The 17,500-nt window shown below is 45.8% G+C and overlaps 1 protein-coding gene across 1 annotated transcript in view; it reads left to right on the top strand.

Moving 5' to 3' along the window:
* LOC311129301 (sodium- and chloride-dependent GABA transporter 1-like) overlaps positions 1-17,500 on the top strand; it is a gene marked incomplete at both ends in the record, with an annotated part of 108,872 nt that overhangs the window by 78,308 nt on the left and 13,064 nt on the right. The gene's annotated exons all lie outside the window — the stretch shown is intronic.

Below are 17,500 nucleotides of genomic sequence, written 5' to 3'. Positions count from 1 at the left end.
AAAAAATGTCAGAAACTTTGAACATCCCACGGAGCACCATTAAATCCATTATTAAAAAATGGAAGAATATAGCACCACAACAAACCTGCCAAGAGAGGGCCGCCCACCAAAACTCACGGACCAGGCAAGGAGGGCATTAATCAGAGAGGCAACAAAGAGACCAAAGATAACCCTGAAGGAGCTGCAAAGCTCCACAGCAGAGATTAGAGTATCTGTCCATAGGACCACTTTAAGCCATACACTCCACAGAGCTGGGCTTTACGGAAGAGTGGCCAGAAAAAAGACATTGCTTAAAGAAAGAAAATAAGCAAACACGTTTGGTGTTTGCCAAAAGGCGTGTTGGAGACTCCCCAAACATATGGAAGAAGGTACTCTGGTCAGATGAAACTAAAATTGAGCTTTTTGGCCATTAAGGAAAACGCTATGTCTGGTGCAAACCCAACACCTCTCATCACCCCGAGAACACCATCCCCACAGTGAAGCATGGTGGTTGCAGCATCATGCTGTGGGGATGTTTTTCATCGGCAGGGACTGGGAAACTGGTCAGAATTGAAGGAATGATGGATGGCGCTAAATACAGGGAAATTCTTGAGGGAAACCTGTTTCAGTCTTACAGAGATTTGAGACTGGGACGGAGGTTCACCTTCCAGCAGGACAATGACCCTAAGCATACTGCTAAAACAACACTCGAGTGGTTTAAGGGGAAATGTCTTGGAATGGCCTAGTCAAAACCCAGACCTCAATCCAATTGAGAATCTGTGGTATGACTTAAAGATTGCTGTACACCAGCGGAACCCATCCAACTTGAAGGAGCTGGAGCAGTTTTGCCTTGCAGAATGGGCAAAAATCCCAGTGGCTAGATGTGCCAAGCTTATAGAGACATACCCCAAGAGACTTGCAGCTGTAATTGCTGCAAAAGGTGGCTCTATAAAGTATTGACGTTGGGGGGGTGAATAGTTATGCACACTCAGGTTTTCTGTTTTTTTGCATCTTCAAAGTTGTAGGCATGTTGTGTAAATGAAATTATACAACCTCCCAAAAAATCCATTTTAATTCCAGGTTGTAAGGCAACAAAATAGGAAAAATGCCAAGGGGGGTGAATACTTTCACAAGCCACTGTAGTTCTCTCTCCCGCCATAAAAATAAGTTTCACTGCTGATGAAGGCAGCTGCTTGGGTTTTAATACCTTATTCATCAGTGTCGCATTGATCAGAACATTCTGTAGTAAATGCCCAGTCAGGGTGATATGCACAGATTTACATACCTGAACATTCTTATTCAGAAACCCGACTCTCCCTATCTCTTCTCTTCTCTTCTCCCTCACTCCCACTCCTCTTTTCTCTCTGTCTATCTTTCTCTCTCTTTCTCTCTCTTTGTCTCTCTCTTTCTCTCTCACTCTCATCACCATGTTAGCTGCTTCAAGCTCAGTGGTGCTCTCTCTGAGGCCTCTTACTGTGCCACCAGATAAGAACTACATTGATTGGTGTCTCCAAAGCCAATCAATCATTCAGAATGATCAGACATGGAGAGTAGGAATGGAGAAGGCGGGACAAACTCTTGTATCACAGTGGAGTCATGTGAAGGTGGAATTCTTAGAGGGTGTCCATCACCTGGTAGTTAATCAACATGCTTTCAACGCGTGGGCCACATCATGCATACAGTATATGCTAATGACCTTCATTCATTTTCAACTCCCCTTCCCCATTTCTGCATAATGGATGTCCCGTTCTCCATTGTGATTCCACACGGGAGAGTCCATCTGTTCCCAAGAGGGGTTCTGCATGGTTACTTAGGCTCTATTGATTTGTCGAGTATTGTCGTTGCTTAGTGAGTAGGTCTGACTCTGAGTACGTCCTTTTCTCTTTGGCTGTGTACTTTGTGGTTATGGACAACATCTTACCCTCCTTATGTCACGCCCTGACTCAGGGGACTTGTATATGTTGAGTCAGGGTGTGTATGTTCTATGTTGTATATTTCTATGTTGATGTTCTAGTATGTCTATTTCTATGTTGGCCGGTGTGGTTCCCAATCAGAGGCAGCTGTCGCTCGTTGTCTCTGATTGGGAACCATACTTAGGCAGCCTTTTGGCACTAGTTAGTTGTGGGATCTTGTTCTGTGTTAAGGTATGTTGTGTTGCCTTGGACGTCACGTATCGTTTGTTTATTGTTTTGTCGTTGTGTTTATTCGTTAATAAACATGTATGCATATCACGCTGCGCCTTGGTCCGTCCCGTCTGTAAGCGATCGTGACACCCTATCACATCTTCAGAGGACGTCATATCCGATGACCAAATTGCCCCAACGAGTAGATGTGAATACGTCCTCCTGTCCTCTTTCGCTGTGTGTCACATGTCTTCATAAGACGTCATATCCAGATGGGAGGAAAATAACAAGACAAAGCGAATAGCGTCTCTGAATGTGACACACTTTCTGTCTCCCTCCTAATTTAAACATGTTTCTGCTGCTATGGCTGTGTCCGTTCCATGTCAGAGCTCTGAGAGATATGGCGGAGAATGTGCATTTGGGCCCCAGAGATTATATAACGTGCTTAGAGCACGTAGTCCGAGGCAAAATGGATTGCGACTTGTGAGTTTGTTTCAGTCAGAGCTCCACCTGGTCTCACATGATAACTGCCTGCGTCGACTAGGGCAGGGACTAGGAAAGATGCTACGTGGCTAAGCTAGATGACCTTCACCTTGCCTGAATGGAGAATGCAAAGAGAAAGTGACTTGTCATCTTGTATAGGGAACATTGTGATTATGAGAAATCTGATGGTTATCTAAAGACAGATGGATAGACAGACACACACACGCACACACGCACACACACACATGCACACACACGCGCACACACACACACACACACACACACACACACACACACACACACACACACACACACACACACACACACACACACACACACACACACACACACACACACACACACACACACACACACACAGACTCACTTCACCCCCCTAACCCCATCACATCAACACTCAACATCGTTGTCCAGCTTAATTATTTTACCCACATCATTTTACACTACAGCCTTTTCTGTGGGCAAATCAATCTCCCTGACATCATCAGAGCGGACGGAGGTGTGTCAACACTAAATGGGATACTGGATCCTGGGGTTAATGGCTAGATGGCTGTCTAACGTAATCAGGGTGGGTGTGGGTCTCTTGATTTATATGCTGAATTAATTGATCAGTGTGGCAGGCTGACTGAGCGCTTGGTGCAGGCCTCTAGTCACTAGTGTGGGTGCGTGGGTATGGCATTACGGTAATGAGCTGTATCCATCAAATCAAAGAGGGAGAATCAGAGCCCCCTCTAGCCCAGCTTCGCTGCACCTGACCTGGGTCGGGGAGACTCATAGGGGGGCTTGGAGATTGGAGCAGTGGAGGTGGTCTGTGGTTGGTGTATGTTTGGTGGTTTACTGTGTATGGTGAGAATATACACTGAACAAAAAAAATAACACAACCTGCAACAATTTCAAAGATTTACTGAGTTACAGTTCATATAAGGAAATCAGTAAATTGAAATAAATTCATTAGGCCCTAATCTATGGATTTCACATGACTGGAAATACAGATATGCATCTGTTGGTCACAAAAAAGGTAGGGGCGTGGATCATTAAACCAGTCAGTATCTGGTGTGACCACCATTTGCCTCATGCAGCACGACACATCTCCTTCACATAAAATTGATCAGGCTGTTGATTGTGACTTCTGGAATGTTGTCCCACTCCTCTTCAATGGCTGTGCGAAGTTGCTGGATATTGGTGGGAGCATCCCAAACATGCTCAATGGGGGACATTTCTGGTGAGTATGCAGGCCATGGAAGAACTGGGACATTTTCAGCTTCCAGAGAAATTGTGTACAGATCCTTGTGACATGGGGCCGTGCATTATCATTCTAATGCTGAAACATGAGGTGATGGCGGCGGATGAACGGCACGACAATGGGCCTCAGGATCTTGTCACAATATCTCTGGGCATTCAAATTGCCATCAATAAAATGCAATTGTGTTCGTTGTCCGTAGCTTATGCCTGCCCATACCATAACTCCAACGCCACTATGGGGCACTCTGTTCACAACGTTGACATCAACAAACCACTTGCCCACACGACGCCATACACGCTGTCTGCCATCTCCCAGTAGAGTTGAAACCAGGATTCATCCGTGAAGAGCACACTTCTCCAGCGTGCCAGTGGCCATCGAAGGTGAGCATTTGCCCACTGAAGTCGGTTACGACGCCAAACTGTCATGCTCTGGCTCCGGGACTGTGTATTTTGAGCCAGGGTGTGTTCATTTGGTTGTGTTTGGTATTGGTTGTGTTGTATTTGGTTGTGTTTCCTTGTTTGGTCGTGTGACTCCCAATCAGTGGTAACGAGTGTCAGCTGTCGGCTCGTTATCTCTGATTGGGAGCCATATTTAAACTGTCAGTGTTCACCTTAGTGTTGTGGGTTTTTGTTCCGTTTCAGTCATTGTAACTGAGGACTTCACGATTCGTCATTGTTTGTTGTTTTTTTGTAGTGAGTACTTTATTTAAATAAAGTCATGTTCGCTCAACGCGCTGCGCTTTGGTCTCCCTCATTGGACGTTCGTGACAGAAAAACCCACCTTAACCAGATCAAGCAGCGTGAAGAAGAGGGAGGATGGACTTGGGAGCAGTTGAGTAGGAGTCTCGACTGGGCCAAGCCAAGAGAAGAGGAGAGAGGTTGGACTTTGGAGCAGTGGGGTGAGAGTCTGGCGAGAACGATGGAGGCCTGGTCCACGAAGAGGAGAGAACCCCAGAAAATTTTTAGGGGGGGGCTCACGACGTCGGACCAGCAGGAGGCCGCGATAGAGCGGTCCAGTGGGTTGCCGGAGGAGGCCGCCGGGTTACGGGGGCCACTGGTCGAAGAGGGGATGGAGGAAGTAGAGGCACGGCGAGAGGTACTGGCGTGTGTTGCCAGTCCGGTCCGGCCCGTTCCAGATCCCGGTGTAGGGCCAGTGGTGTGTGTCCCCAGTACAGTCCGGCCCATCCAAGCTCCCCGCACCAAGCCAGTGGTGTGCGTCGTCAGCCCTGTCCGGTCCGTTCCTGCTCTCCGCGCCAAGTCTGTGGTGCGCGTCGCCAGCCCTGTCAGGCCCGTGCCTGCTCTCCGCACCAAGTCTATGGTGCGTTTCGTCAGCCCTGTCTGGCCCGTTCCTGCTCTCCGCACCAAGTCTGTGGTGCGCGTCGCCAGCCCAGTCCGGCCCATCCAAGCTCCCCGCACCAGGTCAGTGGTGCGCGTCGTCAGCCCGGTCCGGCTCAGTCCTGCTCCCCGCACCAGGTCAGTGGTGCGCGTCGTCAGCCGGATTCAGCCCATTCCTGCTACTCGCACCAAGCCAAGGGTGCGAGTCGTCAGCCGGATTCAGCCCATTCCTGTTACTCGCACCAAGCCAGGGATGCGAGTCTTCAGCCTGGTGAGGCCTGTTCCGGCTCCACGCACCATGCAAAGGGTGCGTATCGTCTGCCAGGTCCGGTCCATTCCTGCCTCACGCGCCAAGCCAGGGGTGCGCGTCGGCAGTCCTGATCCAGCTAACTGGGTCAGATCGGACTGGGGGCACTACGGGGGGATTGTAGTAGGGTGGTGGTCAAGCCCGGAGCCGGAGCCGCCTCCGAGGAGCAATACCCACCCAGCCCTTCCCTATTTGGGGTGTAGGCGCGGTCGGAGTCCGCGCCTTTAGGGGGGGGTACTGTCACGCTCTGGCTCCGGGACTGTGTATTTTGAGCCAGGGTGTGTTCATTTGGTTGTGTTTGGTATTGGTTGTGTTGTATTTGGTTGTGTTTCCTTGTTTGGTCGTGTGACTCCCAATCAGTGGTAACGAGTGTCAGCTGTCGGCTCGTTATCTCTGATTGGGAGCCATATTTAAACTGTCAGTGTTCACCTTAGTGTTGTGGGTTTTTGTTCCGTTTCAGTCATTGTAACTGAGGACTTCACGATTCGTCATTGTTTGTTGTTTTTTTGTAGTGAGTACTTTATTTAAATAAAGTCATGTTCGCTCAACGCGCTGCGCTTTGGTCTCCCTCATTGGACGTTCGTGACACAAACTGCCGTCAGGTCAAGACCTTGGTGAGGACGCCGAGCACGCAGATGAGCTTCCCTGAGACGGTTTCTGACAGTTTGTGAAGAAATTCTTCGGTTGTGCAAACCCAGTTTCATCAGCTGTCCGGGTGGCTGGTCTCAGACGATCTCGCAGGTGAAGAAGCCAGATGTGGAGGTCCTGGGCTGGCATGGTTACACGTGGTCTGTGGTTGTGAGGCCGGTTGGATGTACTGCCAAATTCTCTAAAACAATGTTGGAGGCGGATTATGGTAGAGAAATTAACATTAATTTCTCTGGAAACAGCTATGGTGGGCATTCCTGCAGTCAGCATGCCAATTGCGCGCTCTCCTCAAATCTTGAGACATCTGTGGCACATTTTAGAGTGGCCTTTTATTGTTCCCAGCACAAGGTGAACCTGTGTAATGATCATGCAGTTTAATAAGCTTCTTGATTTGCCACATCTGGCAGGTGGATGGATTATCTTGGCAAAGGAGAAATGCTCACAAAATTTGAGAGAAATAAACTTTTTGTGCGTATGGAACATTTCCGGGAATCTTTTATTTCAGCTCATGGAACATGGGACCAACACTTTACATGTTGCGTTTATATTTTTGGTCAGTGTAGTTAAATGTGTGGTGTTTTAGAAAGAGAAAGCCCATGTAGGCAGATACATCTTGGTGAACTGTCTCATTTGTACCGTGTGTGTGTTTCAGTGTTTTTTTTGTATTGTGTTTTTGTATGTGCGTCAGGTCTGTCATTGTCTCTGTGAGAGAGAGAGTGTGTCTGTGTTGTGTGTGTCTGTGTGTGTGTGGGTGTGTTGTCAAGGGGTTTGTGAATAACTGCGTGCTGATCCAGCTCAGATGGCGTGAGTGTGACAGCTGTTTGGATTGGGCTTTTTGTCACTGGCAGCTTGCCGTAGTCATTCATCTGCTGTGTGCTTGCTTACTCTCTCTCTTTCTCTCTTTTTCTCTGTCTTTCTCTCTCTCACTCAATATGTCTTTCTCTCAACCCCTCTCTCTTTCCCTCTTACACTTCTCTCTCTTTCTCTCCCTCTCTCTTTCTCTCTCTCTTTCTCTCTCATTCTTAATGCACCACGTCTTACAGTCACACGTTCAACACATATCCCATCTCCAGGCAACATGCACCCACCCACGTTCACCTCATCTCTCTCTGCCACCCTTTCAGACCTCATGTAACCCACCTAGAACCTAGTGCCTACCCCCCTCCTAGCTGACTTGGTTTGACCCAAAATGACAGTCCTCCAGTCAAATCTATTTCCCGGAACGGACCATTTCATGTACAACAGGGTTTATTAATGGTGGTGGTTTTAGCGATTAAGTGAGGTCTCTGTCAGAATGGTAATGGCAGATTTGGTCGTAAGCACAGAGGTTAATGGGGGTCAAATCACAGATTAAATGTGTAAGAAGGAGAGAGTTCAGAAGTTTGTAATATTCAATCAGACAAGAATATGACTTCCCTTGACCTTGTAATTAGAGGGAAGAATGTCGTTGTTTGATAGTGTGTGGTTTTTAATGATATTAAATGTAATGATATTCAACAACAAAAATATAAAGTGACCTTATGGATTTTAATATATTGTACAATCCAAAGGGATGAGACTAGATTACAGAATCTAAAGTTTATTGATGTATTTCTGATAGGAAATCTAGGTGATCGCTGATTGTGATTTGTGCACCACCACAAAATAATCATCCTTTTTCACCTGTTGAAGCTGTGACTTTATGCATCGATTTGACCTTTGACCTGAAGGGGGGATAGAAAGGTGAAGGTAGCTTATGTTGTTTTATGGTTGGTTGTGTTGCAGGGCAAGTTTCTCTTGACAGAAGGAAGAATACATCTATTGAGACAGGTGGCTGATGTTCAACTGCAGCAAAATGTATCTTATTACAGATACTCTAGAGCTTTTTATGCCTCCTAGCTCTGTGCAACACACACGAGCGCACGCACACACACACACACACACACACACTCACACACACACACACAGTATGAGGGATGTCCCGCTGTTGCACTGTTTAACACCACCATTAACAAACCACAATTTTCACATAGATCCCAAGAACAGCCTGCGTGGCACTAAGTCATGCTTCTTTCTCCTCCAATCATTCTGAGGAATTGAAACAGTCTCCGCCACAGTAGTGGATGATGTAGAGGGCATTCCATATATTAGGCCTACTCTTCTTCCAAAGGCGGGAGAGAAATATGGTTATTTATGAGGAGTCCGTCAGTAACTGGTCTTTGTCCTTGTGTTCTGCCTGATGAACTGATTAATGCTCGACTCATGAGCTAGTGAATGAGGAGGGGAATCAGGGGAGGAGGCTCATTTGCCATCCATACAGTATTGCTGAGGTGGCTTTCGAAAGGTTGCCCTTTTTCTGTGTCTCACTGGCGATGATCCCACGTGGGATCTGAACCCTGAACCCCTCTGGTCACAAGCCCAGATATCTAATCTAGCTCTGTGGTTGTTTTCTGCTGTGCTCCTCTTTCTGATGACACTGCAGAAACGGAGTTGTTTGACGTTCTGCCTTCGCTACTATAAAGTGACCTAACCGTCGTCAGGGAAACGTTCAGGTTCAGAATACTCTCTCAGAGGGGTGTCATGACTTGACTACTCATATGAAGCTGACAAACTGGCACGGGAGCGAAACAGCGTGCTACCACGACACAATACGACACAGGGGGCTCTTTAGCCTCAAATCAAGATGGCCGCGGGAACTAGGGAGCTCTGGGACTGCGCTCTGTGTACCATGAAGCGTTTAGAGTTTAAGGTTTCTCTAAAAGAGATTCTAGGCTCATAGGGTCTCCTCCCTACTCAAAATATGCATTTTGATATTAACGTCATTAATAATCATAATGTTTAGTTTTTGAGCACACGAAGCCTGATGCTTAAGAGTGGTTAATGTTTCACACTATGGGAGTGGAGGGGGATCATTAAAGAGATTGTTCTCTCTCCTTCGGCAGGGGAACTGGCGTGTGACAATACAGGGGCAACTGGGGAACAGTGTGTGCTAACACAGACACACACACACACACACACACACACACACACACACAAATGTACACTCACATGCACACACACACACAGAAATATATACACAGATTTACACTCACACAAATACATACACACTCACACTTACAGTAATAAATGACGCACACACACGACACCCACACTCAAACACATGCACACACACACACACACACACACACACACACACACACACACACACACACACACACACACAGAATGCCACACACAACACAACCCTGCAGTACTGCAGAGCACCAAGGACACACGTGACTTTAACACACAACATTAAGTGTGTGCCACGCATATGAAAACGCTCTGCATGCAGGGTGCAGTGAACATATAAGCTGAATCTTCCCTTTAATGCAGCAACAGCAGTATACAGTAAAGTCAGGGAAGAGGATGGACAATGTAGTAGATAAACCCCAACCCTGGGTAGCCAACACTTTGATGTCACCGTGAAAGGAAACTGCTGCAACACTATTGCAGCTAACCAAACACAATGCAGACAACCAACCATCAACCAACCTCGCATTAACACGCCCGGTCGGCTCACGTAGACTTGCGCAGGCGTTAGCAGTCACTATTGAGCGCGAGCCGTCAGCACTATAATTACATTCTAATGACAATGCAACGGAGGCTGGCTGCACTTGTCTGTCTCCTGGCAGAGAGAGAGAGAGAAAGAGAAGAGAAAGAGAAGAGAGAGAGAAAGGGAGGAGATGGAAAGAGAGGAGAGAGCATGCGCTAGAGGAAGAGAGAGAGAGAGAGAGAGAGAGAGAGAGAGAGAGAGAGAGAGAGAGAGAGAGAGAGAGAGAGAGAGAGAGAGAGAGAGAGAGAGAGAGAGAGAGAGAGAGAGAGAGAGAGAGAGAGAGAGAGAAGAGTGTCAGGTAGCAGCCAAGGCCTGTCTTTGCCCCGTCAGTCACCCTGACACCTGGAACCACTCATTCTCCTTAGCCCACAGTGGAGGGAGAAAGATGGGGGGAAGGAGGGGGCATGGAGCATGATGCATTTGGAGGGAGGGAGGGAGGGAGTGGTGGAAGGGAAGGAAAGGAGGGAGGGATGGAGGGGAAGGAAGGAAGGGAAAGAGGGAAGGTGGGACAGAGGCATGTGGGGAGAGAGAGAGATAGAGAGAGAGAGACACAAGGGGGGCAGGGAGCATTATATATTGGGAGGAAGGGAGGGAGGGAGAGAGCTAGAGGAGAGATGGATTATTAGAGAGAGAAAGAGAGAGGAAAGAGGTAAAGGCGTTGTAGTGGAAGTGAAGAGGGAGTAGAATAGTTATATAGTTTCATATGCAAGCACACACCTCTGTCTCACTGTCTCACTGTGCGCTCTTCTGTTTGTTTGTAGCTGCATGGCATCGACATACCTCCGTAGGTTGTGCTCTTCTCTGTTTGCTCTTCACCTGTCTGTCCTGTTCACCCTGTAAACTGTATCCCCCCTGTCGTATACACTATAGTCCCTCCATGTCCTTCCTCTGTTACCCTGTCTCTTGAGATATCAATACGACATATCAATGCTCACCAGAACTACTTTTTTCACTCTTTGGGGGCGAACAACAGGAAACAGAGATTCGATTCGTCACGACAACAAAAGAAAACAGAAAAACAGAGAAACTCTTCCTGAAAGAAAATAACTCCCTGTCTCGGGCAGGATGTATTTTTACCCCGAAAGCCCAAACACACCTGCTGAGTGCCGAGGCGCCCAGGCTTTATTTCGCCATCCATTATTCATATGCCAGCTCCATTTGAGAACACGCCCCGTCCTTAAGAAGATACTTTCTGTTTGCCTCACAAGCTGTTTAGCTGCAATGAAAATGCAGAGTTGTTGCAGAGACCTACAGAATGTGAGGAGCAAATGAAAACTGAATGGGATTTTGTTGGCAATGCAGTGCGCATAGAATCGTGTGGGTAAAATGTTTTAGGGTAAATGCATTGGCGAGGAATAGTGGAACACGTGAAGAAGTAAGCAAGTGTACTGTGCTTACATGCAGATATACGCATGCATAGACACACGCGCGTACATACATTTATACACGCATGCACAGACGACACAGACACACACACACGACACAACACTCCAGTCCCCCCATCTATGTATTCATTTCTCCTCATCTCTGAGGTTTGGGGAATTAGTTAGATTGTTCAATCTTGCTTTGATGATGATGCGGCACTACAGTATGCTGTTTTGACTGCAGCTCCGTATTCGCTGCAAAGCCTTGTTTTAACACCCTCAGGGGGAATCTCTCCTCTTCCAGTACTCGTTTGCAGTGCTGCATATGTTTGCCAAAATGTTCAGATTTTTTGCTCGCTACGGTCACAGCCACTGTCAAATAAGAGGAAAAGCGATCGATACAAAACATGGCCTAAATTCTAAAGATTTCAAAGACATTCAGGGGTAATTTGCGGCATTGTTTCAATAGTGCATGTTAAAGAAGAGCTTTAAGCAGACAGTGTGTTGTGATACCCCCGGATGGATTCAACCATGTTAATGGACATTATACTGGACAGTAATAAAGACAATCTCACACACACACACACACATACACACACACACACACACACACACACACACACACACACACACACACACACACACACACACACACACACCACACACACAGATACGACACATCCCTGCAGTACTGCGGAGCACCAAGGACACATGCCTTTAACACATGCCTGTGTGTGCCGACCTAGCATATAAAAGTATTTCTTCCTCTCTTTCTATTTTTCTCTCTTTCTCTTTCTCTCTCTCTCTCATGTGTCCATGAAAACACACTTATGTTCTTTGAACTGTCGACCGTAGAGCTACGAAGACGTAGAACCAAACATAGCACAGAATTCTCTCAGAAAGAACCGAAACAGGTGGTTCAGTTCCGTTAAACTTCTCTCAGAAAGAACCGAATCAAGTGGTTTAGTTCCGTTAAACTTCTCTCAGAAAGAACCGAATCAAGTGGTTCAGTTCCATTAAACTTCGAACAGAAAGAACCAAATCAAGTGGTTCAGTTCCATTAAACTTCAAACAGAAAGAACAGAAACAAACACTCAAGAGGATATCATTCAACCAACTGATGTGTCTTGCTTTGAAACTGGGGGGAAAGGAATGTTTGGCCGTATCATACATCAATCATCATCTGGCCTGACGTAGATCTAGAATACTAAAGAGGCTCAGCAACTCAGATAAAGACATGAAAAGCTGCCACAATGGAGTTCACACTTAGTCACTTTCCCTCAGCAATGTAGGCCGACCTATCAAAGTTTTATCAAGAGAACAGTAACACTTCTTTGTCTTGCATACACACTCCCATAGAAACATATATTACATGTAAATTATTATTTTTGTCATACTTACCATGGATTTGTGTTTTTCTAACAAGAGGACAGGACATGTTTTATTGACAATTTCCGACAGACTGGCTTGTTACTTGTTGTGGCTCACACATTGGAGAAGCAGTAATGTTGGGTAGTGGATAGAGCTCTGTGATCAGTCTGTCAGTTCCAGAGATGGGAGACTGTCTGTCAGTAACAGTAACACTGGGGCTCTGGGCTCCACAATGGGACTGTGAGAGGCTTTGGCAATTCAGAGAGAGAGATAGAGAGAGAGAGAGAGAGAGAGAGAGAGAGAGAGAGAGAGAGAGAGAGAGAGAGAGAGAGAGAGAGAGAGAGAGAGAGAGAGAGAGAGAGGGACCCCCCCCAGGACCTACACATAGAGGACCCCCGCAGAGAGGACCTACATCCAGACCACAGCACCATCAACCACATCTACACCCCCACCCCAACCAATTAACTCCCCCCCAAGTCAACCATGCCCACACCCCATTTAGGCCCCCTCAGATCAGACCTATGCCCCTCCTACCCACCCCAAGCCCCCCACTCCCACAAAGAGGGCCTCAACATGAAAGTCACACATACGCCCAGGCCGTGAGCAGGCAAACAGGCCCAACACCCACTCTTACACTAGCCCAAGCCAATGGCATGTACCAGATGCTCAGCAGGCTCTGCTCACAATTACTGGCCTGAGGCCAAACCACACAACCAACAACATTAGACACTTTATGGAACACAAAGCCTTCACTATTTCATCCTGGAATATCCAAGGCCTGAGGTCATCTGCCTTTGGCCTAAAGAGCAGGAATCTGGACTTCACCAAAGAAATCGGAAATACAGACATTGTCATCCTACAAGAAACATGGTATAGAGGAGACGGACCCACTGGTTGCCCTCTAGGTTACAGAGAGCTGGTAGTCCCATCCACCAAACTACCAGGTGTGAAACAGGGAAGGGACTCAGGGGGTATGCTAATTTGGTATAGAGCAGACCTAACTCACTCTATTAAATTAATCAAAACAGGAACATTTTACATTTGGTTAGAAATTCAAAAGGAAATTATCTCAACTGAGAAAAATGTCCTCCTGTGTGCTACCTATATCCCCCCACTAGAATCCCCATACTTTAATGAAGACAGTTTCTCCATCCTGGAGGGGGAAATCAATAATTTCCAGACCCAGGGACATGTACTAGTCTGTGGCGACCTAAATGCCAGAACTGGACAAGAACCTGACACCCTCAGCACACAGGGGGACAAACACCTACCTGGAGGTGACAGCATTCCCTCCCCCATATGCCCCCCTAGGCACAACTACGACAACATAACCAACAAAAATGGGTCACGACTCCTGCAGCTCTGTCGCACACTGGGTATGTACATAGTCAATGGTAGGCTTCGAGGGGACTCCTATGGTAGGTACACCTATAGCTCATCTCTTGGCAGTAGTACTGTAGACTACTTTATCACTGACCTCAACCCAGAGTCTCTCAGAGCGTTCACAGTCAGCCCACTGACACCCCTATCAGACCACAGCAAAATCACAGTCTACTTGAACAGAGCAATACTCAATCATGAGGCATCAAAGCCAAAATAACTAAATAATATTAAGAAATGCTATAGATGGAAGGAAAGTAGTGTTGAAACCTACCAAAAAACAATTAGGAAACAACAAATTCAATCCATTCTAGACAACTTCCTGGACAAAACGTTCCACTGTAATAGTGAAGGTGTAAACTTGGCAGTAGAAAACCTAAACAGTATATTTGACCTCTCAGCTTCCCTATCAAATCTAAAAATCTCTAACAGAAAACCAAAGAAAAGTAATAACAGTGATAAATGGTTTGATGAAGAATGCAAAAACCTAAGAAAGAAATTGAGAAACCTATCCAACCAAAAACATAGAGACCCAGAAAACCTGAGCCTACGCCTTCACTATGGTGAATCACTAAAACAATACAGAAATACACTACGGAAAAAGAAGGAACAGCATGTCAGAAATCAGCTCAATGTAATTGAAGAATCCATAGACTCTAACCACTTCTGGGAAAATTGGAAAACACTAAACAAACAACAACACGAAGAGCTATCTATCCAAAACGGAGATGTATGGGTAAACCACTTCTCCAATCTTTTTGGCCCTATAACAGAGAACAAACAGCAAAAAAATATACATGATCAAATGCAAATCTTAGAATCAACTATTAAAGACTACCAGAACCCACTGGATTCTCCAATTACATTGAATGAACTACAGGATAAAATACAAACCCTCCAACCCAAAAAGTCCTGTGGTGTTGATGGTATCCTCAATGAAATGATAAAATATACAGACCACAAATTTCAATTAGCTATACTTAAACTCTTTAACATCATCCTTAGCTCTGGCATCTTCCCCAACATCTGGAACCAAGGACTGATCACCCCAATCCACAAAAGTGGAGACAAATTTGACCCCAATAACTACCGTGGGATATGCGTCAACAGCAACCTTGGGAAAATCCTCTGCATTATCATTAACAGCAGACTAGTTCATTTCCTCAGTGAAAACAATGTACTGAGCAAATGTCAAATTGGCTTTTTACCAAATTACCGTACGACAGACCACGTATTCACCCTGCACACCCTAATTGACAAACAAACAAAACAAAACAAAGGCAAAGTCTTCTCATGCTTTGTTGATTTCAAAAAAGCTTTTGACTCAATTTGGCATGAGGGTCTGCTATACAAATTGATGGAAAGTGGGGTTGGGGGAAAAACATACGACATTATAAAATCCATGTACACAAACAACAAGTGTGCGGTTAAAATTGGCAAAAAACACACACATTTCTTTCCACAGGGCCGTGGGGTGAGACAGGGATGCAGTTTAAGCCCCACCCTCTTCAACATATATATCAACGAATTGGCGAGGGCACTAGAACAGTCTGCAGCACCCGGCCTCACCCTACTAGAATCTGAAGTCAAATGTCTTCTGTTTGCTGACGATCTGGTGCTTCTGTCACCAACCAAGGAGGGCCTACAGCAGCACCTAGATCTTCTGCACAGATTCTGTCAGACCTGGGCCCTGACAGTAAATCTCAGTAAGACAAAAATAATGGTGTTCCAAAAAAGGTCCAGTTGCCAGGACCACAAATACAAATTCCATCTAGACACCGTTGCCCTAGAGCACACAAAAAACTATACATACCTCGGCCTAAACATCAGCGCCACAGGTAACTTCCACAAAGCTGTGAACGATCTGAGAGACAAGGCAAGAAGGGCCTTCTATGCCATCAAAAGGAACATAAAATTTGACATACCAATTAGGATCTGGCTAAAAATACTTGAATCAGTTATAGAACCCATTGCCCTTTATGGTTCTGAGGTCTGGGGTCCGCTCACCAACCAAGAATTCACAAAATGGGACAAACACCAAATTGAGACTCTGCATGCAGAATTCTGCAAAAACATCCTCCGTGTACAACGTAAAACACCAAATAATGCATGCAGAGCAGAATTAGGCCAATACCCGCTAATTATCAAAATCCAGAAAAGAGCCGTTAAATTCTATAACCACTTAAAAGGAAGCGATTCCCAAACCTTCCATAACAAAGCCATCACCTACAGAGAGATGAACTTGGAGAAGAGTCCCCTAAGTAAGCTTGTCCTGGGGCTCTGTTCACAAACACAAACAGACCCCACACAGCCCCAGGACAACAACAACAACAACACAACTAGACCCAACCAAATCATGAGAAAACAAAAAGAGAATTACTTGACACATTGGAAAGAACAAACAAAAAAACAGAGCAAACTAGAATGCTATTTGGCCCTAAACAGAGAGTACACAGTGGCAGAATACTTGACCACTGTGACTGACCCAAACTTAAGGAAAGCTTTGACTGTGTACAGACTCAGTGAGCATAGCCTTGCTATTGAGAAAGGCCGCCGTAGGCAGACCTGGCTCTCAAGAGAAGACAGGCTATGTGCACACTGCCCACAAAATGAGGTGGAAACTGAGCTGCACTTCCTAACCTCCTGCCAAATGTATGACCATATTAGAGACACATATTTCCCTCAGATTACAGCGATCCACAAAGAATTCGAAAACAAATCCAATTTTGATAAACTCCCTTATCTACTGGGTGAAAAACCACAGTGTGCCATCACAGCTGCAAGATTTGTGACCTGTTGCCACAAGAAAAGGGCAACCAGTGAAGAACAAACACCATTGTAAATACAACCCATATTTATGTTCATTTATTTTCCCATTTGTACTTTAACTATTTGCACATTGTTACAACACTGTATATATACATAATATGACATTTGAAATGTCTTTATTCTTTTGGAACTTCTGAGTGTAATGTTTACTGTTAATATTTATTGTTTATTTCACTTTTGTTTACTATCTACTTCACTTGCTTTGGCAATGTTAACATACGTTTCCCATGCCAATAAAGCCCTTAAATTGAATTGAATTGAATTGAGAGAGAGAGAGAGAGAGAGAGACAGAGAGAGAGAGAGCGAGGGAGAGCGAGAGAGAGAGAGCGAGAGAGAGAGAGAGAGAGAGAGAGAGAGAGAGAGAGAGAGACAGAGAGAGAGAGAGAAACCGAGAGAGACAGACAGAGACTTATTTAAACACCATCACACATTAAAACACTGATAAACACACTACAACTCTGTTTGTCATGTCAACTCCCAGGCGTTCCCCTTCAATTCCACCCCTAGGTGAGGTTAAGGTTAAGTGCATTAGATTAAGGTTAGGGTTAGTGGTTAAATCAGTCAGAAAATGGAAAGCCTCATATCAATTCTAGCAGGGTTAAAGAGAGCCAACTAAACCTGAGTTGGGAGACTCTGTCCAGAAGAGGCAGGATGCTCTCTATCTCCCCCGGTGGTATGGAGGTCCACAGCAGGTTGACTTTGACTTGGTGGCAGTGCTGCAGGGTAAAACACAGAGCAGTACAGTCCACTCTGTCCAGCTCTCTGCTGTTCAGGTTGATCCAATGGTCTGAAGACCTCAACAAACTGGACACACAGTCACTGGCTCTGCTGTCATAGATCTGTCTGA

This window comes from Coregonus lavaretus, assembly GCF_964263955.1.
Source record: "Coregonus lavaretus genome assembly, chromosome: 5".
NCBI lineage: Eukaryota > Metazoa > Chordata > Actinopteri > Salmoniformes > Salmonidae > Coregonus > Coregonus lavaretus.
Note: the sequence above shows the minus strand (reverse complement) of the source record. Positions and strands in the feature narration are given on the sequence as shown.